The sequence below is a fragment of the Bos grunniens genome, chromosome 12, assembly GCF_055505025.1.
Source record: "Bos grunniens cultivar Pamir isolate PY7600 chromosome 12, Bosgru_T2T1.0, whole genome shotgun sequence".
NCBI lineage: Eukaryota > Metazoa > Chordata > Mammalia > Artiodactyla > Bovidae > Bos > Bos grunniens.
The window spans coordinates 92,005,800-92,025,336 of record NC_141176.1 but is presented as its reverse complement, the minus strand read 5'-3'; positions in this window follow the sequence as shown (position 1 = coordinate 92,025,336).

Genomic DNA, 19,537 nt, shown 5'->3' with positions numbered 1-19,537 from the left:
AGCCTTTCACTGGTCAACATTTGGTTTGCAGATCGATTCATCTGATGCGGGCTCTCAGAAGTCAATAATGTCTTATTCCTTGAGGCCTCATTCTGTTGTCTCCATCTGGCCAGGTTTCTCCGAACGCGCCCAACACAGCCCGCAGGCGAGGCCACGCTGAGGAGACCCCCAGGCACACGGGTGCCCGTCCCCTCCCTTGGGGAGAGTCCTGCTCAGACGAAGGAAATATAGGCCGTTTCGTTTGTGTATTATTCTCACCGCTTTTCATGGAAACCAAACCCTTGTTCTGCTCATGGTGTGCCTTTTGATGAACCTGCAGGACACAGAGGAAGTGCCTTACCCGCCCCTGGGCTGTGATGCTTTAGGCAGGAGGTCAGACGAGCAGGGAGACTGTGCGTGCACCCCAGTAACCAGGGAGGATGCAGGAGTTTGTATCAGAATCCCGCCAAGCCTCGTGTTTGCCAGGCGCCTCCAGGAGCGACAGGGAGCACGGCGCCCGGCGTGGGGCAGACACGCTTGAACTTGAATGTGCACATGAACCTCCCCAGCATCTTGTGAAAATGCAGATCCTGATGCGGGCGGCCTGCGATGGAGCCTGAGACACCGCATTTCTAACAGCCTCCCAGGGGTGCTGCCGCTGCCGGAAAAATCACACTCTCCTGGACCGAGGTACACCCCCCCACATCGGCTGAGACCGCTGCCAGACAAACGCACACACTCTCCTGGACCGAGTTAGCGCCAGCCCCCATCGTCTGAGACCCAGAAGTCCTTTCCTGACCCTCTTCCCGCCCCACCCAGGCTGGGAAGCGGCCCCCTCTCTCCTCGGAACCCGGCTTGTGCCTGTGGAACCCGGCAGGACAGTTAGCCATCTGTCAGCTCCCTCCCATGAAGCCAAGACAGGCTCCAACCTGGAACCACGAGCTTCATCTAGGAGTCACCATTGACAACACTTAACACCCAGCTGTTTAATAAACGACTGTGGAGTGGAGGGATGGCGGGGTGGGTGGGTAGATGGACGGATGGTGGAAGACGATGGAGGGATGGAGTTAAAGCCTGGTTGAGGCTCCACCATTAAATCTGTAATTGTTGGCGAGTCTCTTTACCTTCTCATTCTCCTCCTCCATAAACTGGAGGGATGGGGGGCTTCTGCCGTCTCCTCCAATTTGATGTGATCACAGGAACAGGTGAACTGTATTGACAGCATCCTTGGTGGCACTGTGCTAAGGGCCTCGGTGGATTATCTCAACTCCTCTTTACAAAAATGTCCGAGAAAGATGCATTATTGGCCCCATTCCACAGATGAGGATACGCCGAGAAAGAGTGAGTGACTCGCTTGTGTTCACAGAGTGAGTGACCAAGCCAGGACTCGGCCCAGACTCAAGGCCGCCCAGGGCTGGCCTGCCCCCAGCACAGTGCCCAGCCCGTCGGAGCAGAGGACAGCAGACAGCCCTGCTCCAGGGCCACCCAGGCGCCCCCGCCCTGGAGCGTGGGTGTGGGGTTCCTCTCCTCTGCCAGCTGCTCCCCTCTGCAGAGGGCCAAGCCCCAGGAGATGGGCAGGGCCAGGCTGGCAGAACGTCAGCACCGGTCTTGGAAAAGGAGGGCTCTGTTGGTGCCCACCTCTGCAGAGTCACTCAGCCAGGGGTTGGACCCGGGGTCTCAGGGAGCAGCTGAGTCACTGGAGCTCATTCTCTGAATCAGACAGGTGAGGGACCCCAGCTCTGGCAAGCATCAGCCCGTGACACACGGCATCTTCGCCCGGCTCGTCATTTACGAAGCGTCAGGGATGAAGTTGCTCCCTTCCTGAGGCTGCTCTGAAGTGTGTCTGTTCGTTGGCACAGGCCCTTGACTCCGGCACTGAAGCTCTCCCAGAGATTTAGAAAACAAAGGCGGTACTTGGAAAAGGTAAAGGGCTACGTCCCCAAGACCCAGCAAACCCAGAGAAACTTGCTTGTATGTACAGAGCTACTCACTACTGTACTGCGGACACTGGGAAAAAGTTGGTCCTACCTCTCTGTCCGCCAATTAGCCAATCGAGAGACAAGCTGTGGCCCATTTGTTTGAAGTAAAACAAGACCAGTGAGACGAATGAGCCAAAGCTTCCTGCCGCCGCCATACAGGAGTCTCTGAAACAGGATGCTGGGCGTCACCAAGAAGCGCAAAGGTATCCGAGCTCTATTTGCACAATCTTTCTGCATGCACCCAATTCAGGATAGTGGTCACCTCTAGGGAAGGGGAGCAGAGAGGCAGAGGGACCGCTCGCTATGGTTGACTTTTTATGGTTGGTGATGGGCACACGCATTTGTAGCATAACGTCCTTTTTGTAATCTGCCCAGATACTTCACCATAAAATGCTAAGAGTCACTTGCAAGAGAGGACCTAATTCTAATTCACATTCCAGAAATTAAGGATCAATTATTTTCCATGAATCTACCACTTTTTGCTTCACACACTTACCTTCCCGACAACATCATCTGGGGAAGCCCTCCCGCAGGTCCAGAAGTTACCCACCGCCATGGGTCTGCCACCACCACCTGCTCTGAGCACATCTGTCCCCCTAACGGAGCACGTGGGCCCCGCAGGAACCGGGTCGCTTGTGCTCCGGAGAGCCATGAGGCTCACTGGCGCATCAGAGGCAGTCATCCCCGGGCGTTTTGCCGAGTGAGTGTGCACACTGCCCTTCAGACTGCAAGGTCTTGAAGCAGCGGTCCCGCGCTGGCAGCACAGGCTCTGGAGAGACAGGCAGGGCAGGAGGGCACCACCCTGCTGACCAGCCTCGGGCCTTGCCGGCCCCCGGGGCCCCCACCTGCCAGAATGATACAAGGATTCTTGGCAGCAAACCATCCATCAGCGGCTGAGCTCGGGTCTAAAACATCACCAAAACAGCGGGCTCCTCATAAGGCAGACGCCGAGTGACTGTCACACTCGCCTCCAGGGCTCCGGCCAGGTGCTTCCTCCATTTCTTCATCTATAATCGTGTGTACACACGTGCCACCCACAGAACACATACACCTAAGCGTGTGCACATGCCCTTGCTGACATGTGTGTATACTCGTGGGCATGTGTGTACAGCTGTGCTGGGCACACATACACCTAAGCGTATGCACATGCCCTTGCTGACATGCGTGAATACTTGTGTGCATGTATGCACACGTGCTGTGCAGAGCACATGTTCACACACACGCGTGTACACACACGTGCCGACACATACATTCCCCTCTCGAACTGTTCTCTCAAGAGGTTACCAAGGTCTCATGGATGTGATTAACCTGTTTTGAACACTGAGCACTTGCTCTCGAGATCACGTCAGAACCTTTCACTGAACCCTGAGTGTGGTTCACAGCTAACGGTTTCAGTTGCTCTAAGGACGCTTGGCCCACAGACAGCCTGGCCTTCGAGGGTCTCACAGCGGCACTGCGCCAGCCAACCTGGCTCTTCCTAAGGTCTCCTGCGTCCGCCCAGACGGAGAGGTGGTTCCGAGGCTGCGGCCCCAGGGCTCAGGTGGTCTTGTTTCCATTGTCCATCTTCCCAAGCTCCCTGTCCGGTCTGCAGTGAGGCTCCAGACACCGCGTGGAGAGCAGACCTCCTCGGTGAGGGCCGCTGACAGCAGACCCTGGGACTGGTCCTGGGCCCCCCTGCTCCCCAGGAGCCCGACACACTGAATCTATGCCGCAGACACGGTGCTAGGGGCTCCCTGGCTCCTTTGGGGGTTTTGAGCTTTCTTTGAGTCATAAGTCAAAGATTGGGGCCAGAGCCAGGCGGAGTCCTCAGCCCGTCCACAGGGCGCTGGGCTGGAGTCCAGGAAGGAGCCAGAAACGAGCATCCCCTTCTGCAATCCTCCAATGAATGTCTGCAAATTGGCCAAAGCCAACTCTCAAAATAAAAAAGAAAAGGAACATATACCTCGCCACTGCCCTCCCAGCCCCAGGATGTAGAGCAGCTGCTGTTGTTTTGGGAAAAAATAAAAATTCGTCCCAGAACCCAGGGCCCGTCTAACCCGCCCCCACCCCGCGCCGACACTTCCTATCTTGCTGGGTGGCCCAGAACCTGGTTCCCCAAGAGCAGACACATCAGCTTCCATGAGGAGGGGCCCGCGCCTGCTCACTGCACGGATACACGGCATCCACCCGCGGTGACCCGCTGCCCAAGCCTGGGGACCCCGGGCGGACCGGTGCGGCTGGTGGAGGTGGAGACCTGGTGCCCAGCGCGGACCAGGGCCCGCACGGCCAGCCGAAAGCCGCGGGCTCCCCGGGCAGCCGAGAGGGTCAACGGTCAATCAGGCAGCGCTTGATAAAGTACATTTAATTACAAGGGCACTCAGGTATTTGGATCACTTGATGCAGTCTTCTAAATTGGATGTCGTTTCAGTTATTGGAAATTAGAATCAAATGAATAAATATGCTGTTATTTAAAAGTTACATTTTTCAGGGAGAAAAAAAAAAGTAATGATTGGATTCAGTACCTTAAGCCTCAGGCACCAAACGGTGACGTGTGCTTTCTCAGGGACCTACACATGACGACCCGAGTCCTCCTGCCTGTGGGTGGGTTGGCTGTTTCAGAAACTGGTCAACTAATACTGCCAGACATTCGTGTGGATCTGTTTCAGCTGAACCGAGGGGCTTGAGGAACCTTCTGACCTGTGTGTATCTCCTCCAAATATTTTTCTCCTCATTATGATTTGGCCAGCCCTCGCCTGCGTGTTCATTAAATGCCCATCGTTTCTGTGCCTGCGTCTCCTCCAGCAATCCTTAAGTGAATTCAGGCTCCGAGACAGAAGTAGACTTGCTTTACTTCCCACTGCCCAGTTCACTGACTAAAAACTCAGGGAATCAGTTCCATTTGGGGGAAGAATACTGAGATAGCCCATCTTTTTTTTTTGCTACTTTTGTTCATTTTTGGCTACGTTTTACACAACAAGTTAGAAGCCACTGGGCCACTTTCCACATCTGTCGGATCCCTGGCTTGGGAGTGAGGAGGATCTGAGAGCTCAGAATAGCCCGTATAGTAACACAAAAGCTCCCAGCGCCACCCATTCCGGGCCTCTACAAGGACTGATCCGCCAAAGTTTATTGCATGTCCTCAAATTGTTTATCTTGCAGTATTTTATTTAAAAATGAGAATTAATTTTTTTAAGTTAAGCCTGTAGGCTCCTCCCAGGCCTGTTCTGTCTACGTTAGGATCCACGGGATTCCCCAGGCAAGAATACTGGAGAGGGTTGCCATTTTCTTTTCCAGAGGATCGTCCCGACCCAGGGATCGAACCCACGCCTCCTGCACTGGAAGGTGGACTCTGCCACCGAGCCGCCTGGGAAGCCCAGTGCAACTCGAGCACTGTGTACGTAGTTGGAAATACAGTGTAAATCCTACATAAATAGATGCTCAGTGTCCCCAGCAAAGCCCATTAACAACTCCTGGGAAGTAAAAACAGAAGGTTCGGTGGGTAAAGAATCCGCCTACAATGCAGGAGACGCAGGAGACGCGGGTTGGTCTCGCGCGTGGCAGGGTGTTCAGCAGCAGCACCCGACCTCTACCCGCGAGGCTGTGGGGGCACTGTCCCAGCTGGCCGTGTCCCGGGGCAGTGGCCTGGAGCTGAGTGCCCCCGAAGGAGGCCCCGTGAGGCCCCGTTGAGCTTAAAGCACAGGCTCAGAGCCTCCGGGAGCTCCTGCGGGTCTGGCGGGAACTCGGGTGGCCGTGGGGCCTCTCCCGGGAGCTCTGGCCCATCTTGGGAAACAGCACACTTCCCTCGTGACGCCCGAGAACAAACGCCCATGACCACCTGCATGCGTGAAACCCGAACGCTGGAAACCATCCAGGTGTCCTTCAGCAGGGGCGCGGACAAGCAGACCTCAGTGCGTTCACGTCGGGGAGTAACACTGTCCGTGGCCTGAGAGCCCCACCGTCAAGGGACAGGGCAATCTGGACCAAGCTCAGAGGCGACCCCCTGAGAGACACAACCCCAGAGGTTACTGGGCGAGCCCACATTTCAGATTCTCCAAAAACCACCAGTGATGGAAAAGAGCCCGGAGGGTCCCAGGGTCAGGGGCGATGTGGGAGGCTGACCACGGGTCTCGGTTTCCCTGGCACCTTTCCAGTTTAGCGCCAAACATTCCACATGCCGGAAACGCCGGGGCGGTTGGTTGCCATGGGTGTGAATGCCGAGGCCAGCCTGGGGAATCTTGGGGGAGGCGAAGCAGTCCTCCACCCTGGCTTTGCTGGCGGTAGTCACATGAATCCATACCTGTGTTAGGACTCATGATGATTTTTAAAACAAAAGGACGCAAAAAGGCTCAGAGAGCATCTCTTCCAGGGTGGGTGGGGTCTCTGGATCTTCATGGCTTCCCAGGAGGGTGGGCAGAAGGAGAGAAGGAATGACAGGCTCTCTATGTGACCCCAGCCTGCCCCTGAGCCCCTGTGCTCCTCAGGTGACCCCCAGACCAGCAGGCCTTACACATCCATCATTCACACCCCAGATCCCCAGAGCTTCCATCAGTCGGAGGCTGGAACCCCTCCATAGACAGCACCCCGTGCGTGGGTGCTCACAGAGGTCCCTGACCTCAGCCTCCTCATGTTCTCTTCCACGGGAGCCCGGTGCAGGGAGAGGTGGCCTGCTCACTCAGGGTCATGCAGGGAGGCTTGGCCTTCCTTAACTCACCTGAGTGGCACGCACTTTGTAACACATTTTTTGGCAGCTGCAGAGGTAGCAGAGGTCACGTGGGCTGAGAGGTGAACGAGGAGGTGTCCTTTGGGCTCCGTGTTCAGAAACTCAGGCTGGTCCCTCAGAGGCTGGTTTGGGAGAGGGTGAGGGCTTTCTGACCCTGGCCCTGTCCTCTCCTGCCCAGAAGTGAGCCTCTGCCTACGTAGAACTATAGCTGAGATGCTGTGCACGGTGGGCACAGACAGCAAAGGAAAGTCTGCTCGTGGAATCCAGTGCTGTGAAGAGGCTGAGAGAGTGAGCCTGCAGCAGGCAGCCCCAGGCCCCTTGGACCTGAGCACGAAGCAGGACGTGGTGTGGAGGGTGTGGGGATCACCATCACCATTATCACCACCACCATCACCATCATCGTCATCACCAACATTATCACCACCATCACCATTATCACCACCATCATCACCACCATCATCACCACCATCACCACCACCATCATCACCACCATCATCATCACCACTATCACCACCATCATCACCACCATCACCATCATCACCACCATCACCATCATCACCACCATCATCATCACCACCATCATCACTATCATCACCACCACCATCACTATCATCGCCACCACCACCATTATCACCACCACCATCACCATCATCGTCATCACCACCATTATCACCATCACCACCACCGTCACCACCATCACCATCATCATCACCATCATCACTATCATCGCCACCACCATCACCATCATCGTCATCACCACCATCACCACCATCATCATCAACACCATTATCACCATCACCACCACCATCATCACCACCATCACCACCATCACCACCCTCACCACCATCAACATCATCACCACCATTATCACCATCACCACCACCGTCACCACCACCATCACCATCATCATCACCATCACCACCATCATCACCACCATCACCATCATCATCACCATCACCACCACCATCACCACCGTCACCACTATCACCATCACCACCACCATCACCACCACCATCATCACCACCATCATCATCACCACTATCACCACCATCATCACCACCATCACCACCATCACCATCATCACCACCATCACCACCACCATCATCACCACCATCATCATCACCACCATCACCACCACCACCACCACCATCAGTCACCATTACCATCATCCTCGTCCATGCACAGGGTGCTTTCTGAAAGAGTCACAAAAGGCTTTCTCTCCATGGATCCCCACTCAAATCCTTGGGAACTAGAAGGTGTTGCTCCTTTCATTTTTGACTTTTTCAGGGTCAGGGCTGAACCAGCCTTGAATCTCTGAGTTCTGACTGTAAACTCCTCTTGCTCTCAGCCTCCTGCTTGCAGGTGATGGTAACACATGGTACCTTTGTCTTGCAGAGGCAGAATCAGGAAAGCTCACAGAGGATTTGGGTGGAGACAGGAGTAAGGGAGCTGCAAGGTTCCAGCACCTGTCACAGTTGGACTTGAGTCCAGCTGCTCAGAAGTGACCACATAACCATCTTCTTATACAGCTTCTCTGGGGTGAGGGGAAGGAGAGTCTCCAAGGCCTACACCCCCACATCAGGGAGAGGCCAGGGGGCCCTAGGAGCTTGTGGGGGGTTGGAATGCCTCCAGAGAGCCCTGCATCCTCAGGACCAGGTGCTCAGCACCGGGTGCTGGTGATGGTGGTGATGGTGGTGATGATGGTAGTGATGGTGGTGGTGATGGTGACGATGGTGATGATGAGGGTGGTGATGGTGGTGGTGATGGTGGTGGTGATGGTGGTGATGATAAGGGTGGTGATGGTGGTGATGATGGTGGTGATGATAAGGGTGGTGATGATGGTGATGTTGCTGGTGATGGTGGTGGTGATCATGATGGTGGTGGTGATGGTGGTGATGATGGTGGTGGTGGTGATGGTGGTTATGGTGATAATGAGGGTGGTGATGATGGTGATGGTGGTGTGATGTGGTGTGATGTGGTGGTGATCATGATGATGGTGGTGGTGAGGATGATGGTGATGATGATGTTGGCAATGGTAATATGAGAGGGAGAAGAGATCAGAGGAGAAGGAGGAGATGGGGAGGAGGAGGAGGTAAGAGAAGAGGGATCCTGCGGCCCAAAGGAGATGTGATCACTCTGAGTTCAGAGGCTGGCCCACTGGATAATGTCTCTGAAACGTTTCACAGCCCCCAAGTCTCAGTTTCCCCAGCTTGAGATGGAAACATGCCCGACGGCTGACGATCACGTAAGACAGGTCCACCGCTCACTCCACCTGAGCGCAACAGACTTCAGTTCCAGGGCAGGGCCAGCACCTGGATGGGCCGGGCTATGGGCAACCTCACTGGGCCTAGGGAATCTGTTTCCACACCATCTGTTTACACACAATAGCCTTCCCCAAGGACCCTACCGGAGAATCACAGCATCCACTCGGTCCGGTTTGGACAGAAAACCAAGCCTGTGGTCATCACACCCCAACCAGAGTCCAAGGTTCCTCGTGGGCAGAGGGGGACTCGTCCATTTTACCCTGTGGCTTATATTCTCCCCAGGGTCATAACTGGCGTCTCTTCTAATAAGAAAAGATCCATCTACCCACAGTTTCAGTTTAGAAATGGAAACTACGATTCAGCTGAGAAAACCATCCTTCACCGTTGATTTGCCGCCCCCAGGCCTTCCTGCTGGGATCACTGGGGTGAGCGGACCCAAATCTCCCCTCTCAAGGTGGGACACTCACAGCCCACACAATGCCAACTGTGCAAAGCCAGCAGCTGTAATTGCTGAGAACCGGAAGGCTGGCTTTTATTACTTAGGGCATTTGAATTTCCGACAGTAATGCTGCATTAACGAAGGGCGTCTTTTTTTTGCATTGAATTTACACCTAATGCAATTCCATTTTGCATTCTTTACATATGCAGATGAGGGAGCTAGACCATTCCTGATGCAAAAACTGTTTTTGCTAAATTATATCAAAATGTTTCATGGATCTCACCAAAAAGTGTTGATATATGGAAATTGCTCTTTTTCAAAAACTGTCTTTAAAACCCAAATGGTATATTTTGAATTTCTTTTCTCTACACCACACCCTCCCCGGTATTTGTGGAGAATTAGAGGAAATAAACACTATATTAATGCCACATTGCCACGGCATGGGAGCAGGGGCAACCAGAATAACGCTCGTTTTAGCCATTATTGAGACAGAAGAAGGTTAGTCCAGGGCTCAGGTGTTTTCTGAGGCAGATGGAAGAGCGAAAGTTAATGTTAGAACATCAGAAATGTGTCCTTGTCTCCCTTCCGAGTAAGGGAAAAACAGAGTCACACTGAACAGCTAATTATACAAGGGGTGTATTTCCTACATACTAAAGCTGCTTGGTCTCCTCTGGGCTTAGGTCATGCACTGTTTTAAAAGGGATGAAGGCAGTGCCCTGTCCCTCCAGGAACTGCAGCCCATAGCTGCTCTGGGCTGAACAATGACTGCGGCAGGGACGGGAGCCTGGGGCACTGTCCGTTTTCACGTGCCAGCTTTCCAAACTCCTTAGGCAGGCTGAAAACCACAGCAAACTCCGCTGCGTCATGAGAATGGACTGTTTCAGGCCTCATGCAAGGAACAATTAACATGAACGTGAGCACAATCGCACAGGTTAAAGTATCGAGAAGGAGAGGAAGCACAGTAGCCAGGTATCAGAGACGTGCTCGGAGCGTCCCCCCAGAGCAAGGTGCAGGGCAGACAACGCGCTCGGAGAGCCAGTGGCCTTCGTGGCGGTTAACCGAGTCAGAGGGGCCCAGGAAGCCAAAGGAGGGTGCATAACGAACTGGGGAAGAGATTTATATAAAAAAAAAAAAGAGACAGACACACAAAAGCAAGGGCCCTCTCCAGCTGAGAAAACTCTTCCAAATCAGGGCATACATCTGTCTGCCTGGGCTGGTTGCTTCCCCTCCTGAAATGGAGGAAAAGCATAAACACGCCACGCAAAGGTGCCGGCTGCAGCTGTAGCGGTCACTCGGCACACTCAGCCAGCACCGTGTAAATCTGTCACAGGACTTGGGCACACACACACGGGTCCTTCCTTCTGGAGTGAGTCTGCATGCTTCCTGCCCTGGGATATTCCTGAGGTTTACGGCTGGACACTTTGAGAAAGCACACGCGGAAGGTGAACAGAAATACACCCAAAGTCCCAACAGCCTTTCGGGTGACTTGTAACTGTTTTTTTAAGTAGATAATACTAACCAGCCTGGCTTCCACAAAATCCCAGCATTCTAATACAGCCTCGGCAAATCAACCTGCCTTCATGACGCCGAGGATTCACCTCACTCCGATGGCCCCTGAAAAAGGTTTTTCTTGGGGTTTTTTTTTGGGTGGGGGGGGCTTCTTGTTGGGTAGGTAAGGGGCCTGCTGAGGAGCTCAGGCTTGGAAACTATTTAGTGATGCTGCCTGAAGGGTCCATTTCCCTGTTCAATCATCTTCCCCTAATAGAATAACATACCTTGATTTTTCATCAACGTTAAGTGTGTTTTTTAATATATGTAATGGTGTTTGGATGACATTTATTTAATAGATTCAAATTGTCCCGGCATGTCTCTGCTATTGATTTGGCTCTCCTCAACGGGACTGAACATATCGTGGGCCTGCCCCCGGTTACCCCGAGGTGGAAAGTTTACACAAAAGCTTGCTCCCTGAATCTATACGTGTCTCCCAGGGCGGGAGGGGGGAAAAACAAAAACCTAAAGAGTACTGGAAATGTTCTTCCGCTTCCGTGTGTATCTGGCAGCCACAATCCTAACGTGTATTATTGTCTGCGATTTATTGCTTTCGCTCTTTCATTAATAATTCAATGCTTACGAAAAAACCAAGCTCTTCAAAGCACAAAAAAATCCATTCAAAGCTATATAAACTTTTTTTTTGGGGGGGGTGGTCAGAGTCAAATGTCTTTGTATGTTGAAATGCCAGTTCTGCCGCACAGACTTAATTAAAGTTACTGGATTTGGAGAAAAGGAAGTTTAGTTGGCGCGCTAACCTCTGCCTGTTCTGTCAGTTTGAACAGAGCTGAAAATTACCTCCTAATGGCTGAGAATATGTGTGTACAGCGTCATATTTTGAACCTAATCGCGCTGTGCTCCCCACAGACGCAGACGTGTTTATTTATATAGATTTAATCAGCGACAAGGGTCCCTCTCCGTGGAGCTTGGTTAGATGGCTTGAAAGCGAAGTGTTATTGCAGCATTTCTAAACTCACAACTTAGAGCCCAAACTGTCCCAGAACCCCAGGCATTTGGAAATTGCCATTTTGACTTAATTATCAGGCATTTGCTTTTTGAATGAAATTATTCAGGATATTGTGATAAACAGATACAAAGCAATTTTGCCTCTGCCAAAGGAACCTACAGTGAGGCAAGTGAGAAACTGCCTTCATTACGGTGGGGCCCCAAAGAGGGTGAGTGTTGAGACCCAAGGTCACCTCGCAGGGACCCACACACCACCTTCTGCAGCTTCTAGACCTGTGTTGTGGGAAGTATTCACACTTAAAAGGACAGGGCCCTGAGAGAAGCAAGAGGCTCTGAAGCTGCACATGAGCTTGGCCAGTCAGGGCACCTGAGCCTTCCTGGCTCCCACCGCCCTGCCCCTACGTGGGAAGGGGGTTCCCCGTCCCGTCTGATCCCACCATCTGACCTTGGATGCAGAAGGCTCGCTCAAAATTCTGCTCCCAATGACTGGTGTTCTCTTGGGCAAAATCTACATAACCTGCTGCCAAGGACTGTCAAACAAACGTTCGACTTCATACACCCCGTGATCAAACCCCAGAAGGGAAGGAAGGAAAATAAACTGTGCCGGGATGAGAAAGTGCCGAGGAAGGTACAAATCAGATACTCGTGTAAGCTCGTAGATGCAAAATGCTGAATGTGCCTCCAAGGAATGTCTGAGGTGACTTACCTTTGCATTTGCCCCACACCCCCGCCCCAGCCTGGGCTTACAGACACAGGTTCTAACTGCTGACTCAGAGAGTGACAGGGAAAGGGAAGAAGTCCGCCTGGCATTTTGAAAAAGTATGCTTCGTTTTAGTTTCGGGATTGAGGGTGGGTGTGGAGCCAAGTGAGGAGGAAGGGAGTGTGTGGCAGCGGCAAATTCCTTTAAAATCATACTCTTTGGTACTATACTCTTTTATACTCTTTTTAAAAACAATTTCAACTGTCATTCTTAGCAGGGGCATTTAGATGAATAAACGAATGTACTATTTCTCCTTAAGCAACACCCAACTGTAAACCACCCCATCTTTGCACATTCGGCTGATTGGCGACAAAGCACCAGCAGCATTTGCAGCTGCTCGTGTCCACAGACTCCCTCTCTCACCTAATACAGCTACTTTAAATGGGAGACAGCAAATGTGCTTTAACTCAAATTATTTAAAACAAGTTCTTATATTGCTTTTTGGAAACTTACACAGGACAAGTTTTTAAATGCCTTTTTTTTTACTTCCAACGACTCAGTGTTTAAAAATTTAGTTCTGCCATTAGATTCAAAGATCACTTCATTCTCTTAAAGGTAACGTGCTATTTTGCCTCATTATAATAAACACCAATGTTTTTACAACCGCAACAGTTCCGCGCACATTAGCATATTTTGGCTGAGGTATTGTTTTACTCTGACCTGTATAATAAGTGTCACATTAGCAAGACAACAAATCAAACGTTTGTTAATTTCCCTCGCTTTCCCACACAGCTGGTGGTGTTATCGTGTCACCAGATTTTAATTAATATGATAAGTAACACTTGCAAGACAACAGCCGGATTTTTTTCCCCTCTGTGTGCGTGAGGGGCTGTAAGCCTCGTGTGTGTGTGTGTGTGTGTGTGTGTGTGTGTACGTGTGCGCCCACACACACGTGTGTGCAGATGGTAGAAAGCAGGAGGAAGCTAAGATATTCACAAGGGCCTTTTGCAACAAATTAATCACCAAAAACATTCACAGCCACACACAAAGCTATTTCCAATCTAACTTTCATAACACTATCTTCTTTTGCTCTTCCGGATCAAAGCTTGCCATGCACCAATGCAGAATAAAAATCAGAGAAACAGATAAGAAAATGTGCTAATTTTCATACCTGGGGTAGTTGTGTGTTTAAGGTTTTAGCAGTTAAGAGAGATGCAATACTGCTGTCTTCGGAGAGCTTTAATTGTAATCTCTCCAGCTTCCACGTGAATAGTAACAAATACACGTCTGACTTACACAGGGACCATTGTGTGTGTTCCTCTGCGAAGCCCTGCTCGGGCTGTTCTTGGGTAAGGGGAAAGTGCCATCTATTTGCAAAAGCTAGAAATGCAGCTGAGCTCGGAAGGGAGAGATCGCTCCACCGCCAGTCCCAGCCCTGGAGCCTCCGGCACTGCTAACAACAGACCCAGAAGTGGGTCGGTTCAACAGGGGAAGAACATCCACGGCACGAAAATGCATAAAAGAAAATGCAATCCCGGCACTTGCACCCTGTAAAATATTTTACAAAACGAGTACCAAGGCTCCATTTAAAACTGTTTCTATACATTTTTTAGTAAAAAGAGGATCAGTATCCAGTTCCAAAAAAACGTGTAATATAAACCACCACCTAGGGATGAATGCATTTTACCTTTAGGGATTTTAAAAATTATTTAATACTTTTTAAGTAACACAAAAGAAATTAATTCTATAACGAAACACTAACAGTGGAAATCCTTAAATGGTTGCTGGAGGAAAATGCCAATAAGAAAAGCGGTGTTCAAAATTAGAACTGTTTCTAATGCTTTCTGATTTTGGATTTTCTGAAGAGAAAGGAAACCTCTTCCTCCCGGGAATGGAAGGCAGAAAGCCCGTTTATGGAGCTGAAATTCTTCCAAATCTCCTTATTGTTTATTTAACTTAACATTTTTTTCCTTCTGTCACAAAACACAGGTTTTCCCTGATGAATCCCAAACTCTAATATGCCACCTACATAAGATTAAGCCCTAGAAGCAGGATGGCACCGACATCCCTGAAAAGACGGTTTTCTCTGTAAGTAGGATTAAACCCAGAGCGATTTCCACACGCGGCAGCGGTGTGTTGACAGGGAAGGCCGGCAGACCCGATCGCCGGTCCTTCCAGTCTCGTGCCCCCGCCCAAAGCTGCCCGGCAGAACGGGGGTGCTGGGAAGCCGGCTCGGTTGCCTTCAACCAGGCGTGTAAACACAGGCTCAGATTTGAGGTCAACTCGTAATCTCCGGTAACGGTTCTGAAGGGAACGAGAAAGCACGTTTCCAGCCTCCTCTGCCGGTCTGCTCGGCAGTCCTGCGGGCCACGTGCAGAGAGGGTCGGAGGAAAACCGCCCACCGGTTCATCAGAAGCCGACCCTGGGAAAATTCACCTGGGCATTCAGTCAGCGAGAAGAAGGCTCCGAGGGGCTCCTGCTTGGTGGGAGCAGAGCTGCCCGTGGTGGGGGGCAGAGAGCCAGCCCGCCGGTCCCCGCTCCGTCCACACCACAGGCCTGGAGCCTCCTGCCGTCCTCTGCTGCCCCGGGGCTGGGAGGAGGGGGGGCTGCCTTCCTGAGAGATGTCGGGAGGGCCTCTTTTCTAGGGAGAAGAGCCAGGGGAGCTGAAGACAGACGGACCCTGACCGGGCCAGTCCCCGGGCCAGTGTGTGCTGTCCCACCTAGACGTCCATGGGGCCAAAGCCCTAAGGAGGGCTTGGTCCACCCCCAGCTCAGCGAGGGTGGGAGCCCCGGACTCCCCAGGACGCATCTTCCGCCCTGGCTTCCTCTCCACTGTGTCAGCAGAACAAGGATCTGGCTCTTTCCTGCCTTCACCTTGCACCTCAGCCAAGGAAGGGAGTTTAGGGGCAGACGGAGCAGGGTGGGCTTCCAGGAGTCAGGTCATGCTCACCCCCCAAGGGAAATACTAGCCCAGCGAGCCCCTAAAACAACCAGGGAATGCCCACAGAGCAAGGACCCTGCATGGCCAGCGCCCTGAAGGAGACAGGGAGCTGGAGCTGGGGTGCCTGCAAGACATTCTCCCGCAACAACCCAGCAGCTCAGGCTTCAAGGGGAAGCAGCTGAGAGCTTGAGTCAGGTTTCCAAATTTAACACCCGGAAGACACATTTTATTCTGACCAAGCAGGGGCAGACAAGAGCTGTTATGGGCAGTGAGCTTAGCTAGGAGCATCAGAGCAGGTGATGTAGGGAAGGAGCAGGGACCAGGGGGCAGCGGGGTGGGTGGAGGGGAGAAGAAAGGGGGGGGGGAGGGAGACAAAGGAGATGAGGGAGGGAGGGGTCTTCCGGAAAAGGATTTGGTGATCAAAGCACGATCCACCTAAAAATCACACACAAACTGCAGAGTAACACTGGCTCCTACATGATCAGGATCTTGACGTGAGCCTCGAAGATTTAGGTCAGGCTGTCCCGCCCCTGCCCCAGGAGCTCAGGGCGAGGCTGGAGCGACAGGAATCAGCGTTGTCTCCAGGGACAGGAGATGGCACATCCCAATTTCAGATTGAATGCAGAGCCCCGGCAGTCACAAGACATGTCTTGTGCGCCACCAGCAAGAAGAATGCAGGCAGGTGTCACGACGAGGTGCTGCGGGTGCAACGCGCCTGATGGAAACCGTCGGACGTGGGGAATGTCTGTTTGGGATAAGTGAAGTGTAAGGGAGATGGCCCTGCCCTGCTTCTGACATGTTATGAAGATTGGAGAGACTTCAAAGAAAAATGCAAAGGTCTGTGAGAGTCTACCGATTCACTTTCTATAGGTTTGGAAGGTAATTGTGTGTGTGTTCACTCGCTAAGCCATGTCTGAATCTTTGTGACCCTATGGACGGCAGCACGCCAGGCTTCCTGTCCTCCACCATCTCCCAGAGTTTGCTCAAACTCATGTCCATTGAGTGGGTGATGCCATCCAACCATCTCATCCTCTGTCATCCCCTTTTCCTCCCACCTTCAATCTTTCCCAGCATCAGGGTCTTTTCCAATGAGTCAGTTTTTCGCATCAGGTGGACAGAGTATTGGAGCTTCAGCTTCACCATCAGTCCTTCCAATGAACATTCAGGACTGATTTCCTTTAGCATGGACCACTTGGATCTCCTTGCTACCCAAAGGTCTCTCAAGAATCTTCTCCAGCACCACAATTAGAAGCAATTACATAAAATAAAGCTTAATTTGGAAAAATCCTCCCATTCCATAGAGCAAATTTCAAAGTTCATTCTAAGATCACCCTTTGGATCACACAGGCTCTACTGAAGCAGGACTTGGGGGCCGTGGCTGTGACGGACCAGGAGGACCACAGCCCCAGCAGGTCAAGGGCAGTCTCTGCTGGGCCCCTACCTCTCCCTGCCCCACCCATGTCCTGTCCCGTGTGGAAGGGCATCGGGGAAGATGGGGAGGCTAACAAAGGCCCCTCCCTGACGACAAAGGAGAGGGGGAACTGGAAGCTGAAGGCTTTCCACGATCCCCCGGAAGGGCTCTTGCGCTGCCCAGTGGGGCACGGACGCTGCTTTGGGAAGACAGTGGTCTCCTCTGCAGACAGACTTGGGGCCGTGTTCATCAAGAGGACAATGAGTCAGGAGACTCATTAGTAAATGATGCAGGAAAATCGTGTTCTTGGCTAGGAGTTGGTTTGCTATTTTTGTTGTTAAATTCCTGCAAATTTGCATTTGTAATGCAACAAACATAAGGTAAGGGGGCACTGTGTCCTGCTCTGGCTGACTCATTCGGCTGCTGCCAACGTCAACAAAGAGGGCTTCCCAGGTAGCTCAGCCGGTAAAGAATCCACCTGCAACACAGGAGACCCTGGTTCAATTTCTGGATCAGGAAGCTCCCCTGGAGAAGGGATATGCTACCCACTCCAGTATTCTTGGGTTCAATACCTGGGTTTGTAAGATCCCCTGGAGGAGGACTTGGCAACCCACTCCAGGATTCTTGCCTGGAGAATCCCATGGACTGAGGAGCCTGGTGGCTATAGTCCCTGGGGTCACAAAGAGTCGCACACGACTGAGCGACTTAGCACAGCACAAGTGATTTTGATCATTTGAATGCAACTGACAGGGACCCCGAGCGCAGATGAAGGACATGCTGCGCCGGCGCAGGCGGGCGGGTCATCTCTGTCCCTGCCCAGGTGTCTGCGGCCCAGGAGAGGAGAGGAAGGCCACCTCCCCTCCCGCGTGTTCTGCGGGGGCCGTGGCCTCTGCGGGGGCGTGGCCTTTCTTATTTTCTAGTGAGACTTGTATTAAGTCTTCCGATGCTGCTCACTCTCCGTGGAATGCCCGTGAAGCAGCAGAGGAAGCGGGCGGAAGACGAGAAAGCGGGGGCAAGGGGCTTACAATCACCCCCAAGCATCGTGTGTAGGTGCTGGACAGCGATCTGCGGAGACCCCCGGCACCCCGTTGAACCGTCTTGGTCTCGTGAGCAGCCCTGGCGTTACTCAGTCCCCAAACCACTCCGTTCAGCTCCAGGGTGCCAGCCAAAGCGCTTGCCCACTTACTTTCCTTAGGCAGCTTGCTTCGGCCAATGTCAGCGATTACACCAGGACGCACGTCTCATTCACCTCACTCTTTGCGCCTCGTGTATTCAAACGAACAGGAGGCGTGCTGTTGCCCCAGAGGCCGGGACACAGGCCTTCCCCTGGGCCACGCTGCCAGGCCAGGCTGGCCAGTGGGCAGCAGCCCTGCCCGTGAACCCGCAGCTACACCAGCTCCAGTGGCTTCCTGACTCTGCCCTCTGCCGAGGTGGCACGTGGATGCTGGCAGCCTCCTTTGGCTCACACCGTCTGGAAGTTCCATTTTACACAGACACGCTCATAAATTTCTGTGCTCTTCTGGAAAAATACCACCAAAAGATACGGAAAGATATCTCGGGGTCTGGCTACAGATTGGTTCTCAAAGCGTTTTGAAGACATTAAATGGGTAGATCCCACGTGCCACGACTAAGACCTGGCGCAGCAATTTTAAAGTCATCTGTAGAAGGAACTGCATTTACCTGTTCACATGTGCATGAAAAAATCAAAAGTTTCTGTTGATCAGGGGAAGCTAAGGCAGAGACTGGGAAAAAGCCTTCCTCTTAGTAACAAATGTCAGAAAACAGCCATTCGCTGCCTTTGTGACTCAAGTCGGACCATTAACACCAGAGAATGAACTGTCATCCCTGAGACCATTAGACCAGCCCAAAGAGCACACCAACCAGCCTGTACAGCTGCCTGGTACCCCCAAAACAGTGCCCGTCATCAAGTGCCCCTCACCCTCGTACACCTCACACTGAAAGTCAAAGCATGAGTCGCTCAGTCGTGTCCAGCTCTTTGTGACCCCATGGACTGTAGCCCACCAGGCTCCTCTGTCCATGGGATTTCCCAGGAGAGAATCCTGGAGTGGGTGGCCATTTCCTTCTCCAGGGGATCTTCCTGACCCAGGGATTGGCCCTGCGTCTCCTGCATTGGCAGGCAGGTTCTCTACCGCTGAGCCCCCAGAGAAGCCCCTCACACTAATAACTGAAATATGCAGCTCGATTTTCAGAGGGGAAAGTCTTATTAGAACTTCAGCAACTTGCTTCTCTTGAAGGGCTCTAGGCAGCCCTTCTTCGGGTAAAATTCTCAGCAAATGCCGCCATGACGGATTTGATCTGGGAAGCAGACTGGCCCATCCAACACAAAGGTCAGGGTGTGTCCTTAGAGGCAGCTCCTGGGTATCCAGGGAAGCCTCTTGAGGAGTCGCCAGAAACGAGCACAAACCGACAGATACTCAGTCATGAGGTTATTTCATGATGCGAACACTCCCACTTCAGGAAACAGCAATGCTGGAGAGCAGGCCTGTCCCCAGAGGTCACTGCGTCCCCAGGCGCCCCGCACCTGCAGTGTTAGGTGTCCCGGGCGCAGCAGGAAGACTGCGGTCCTGCCCCTCCACCAGCTCACAGTCCA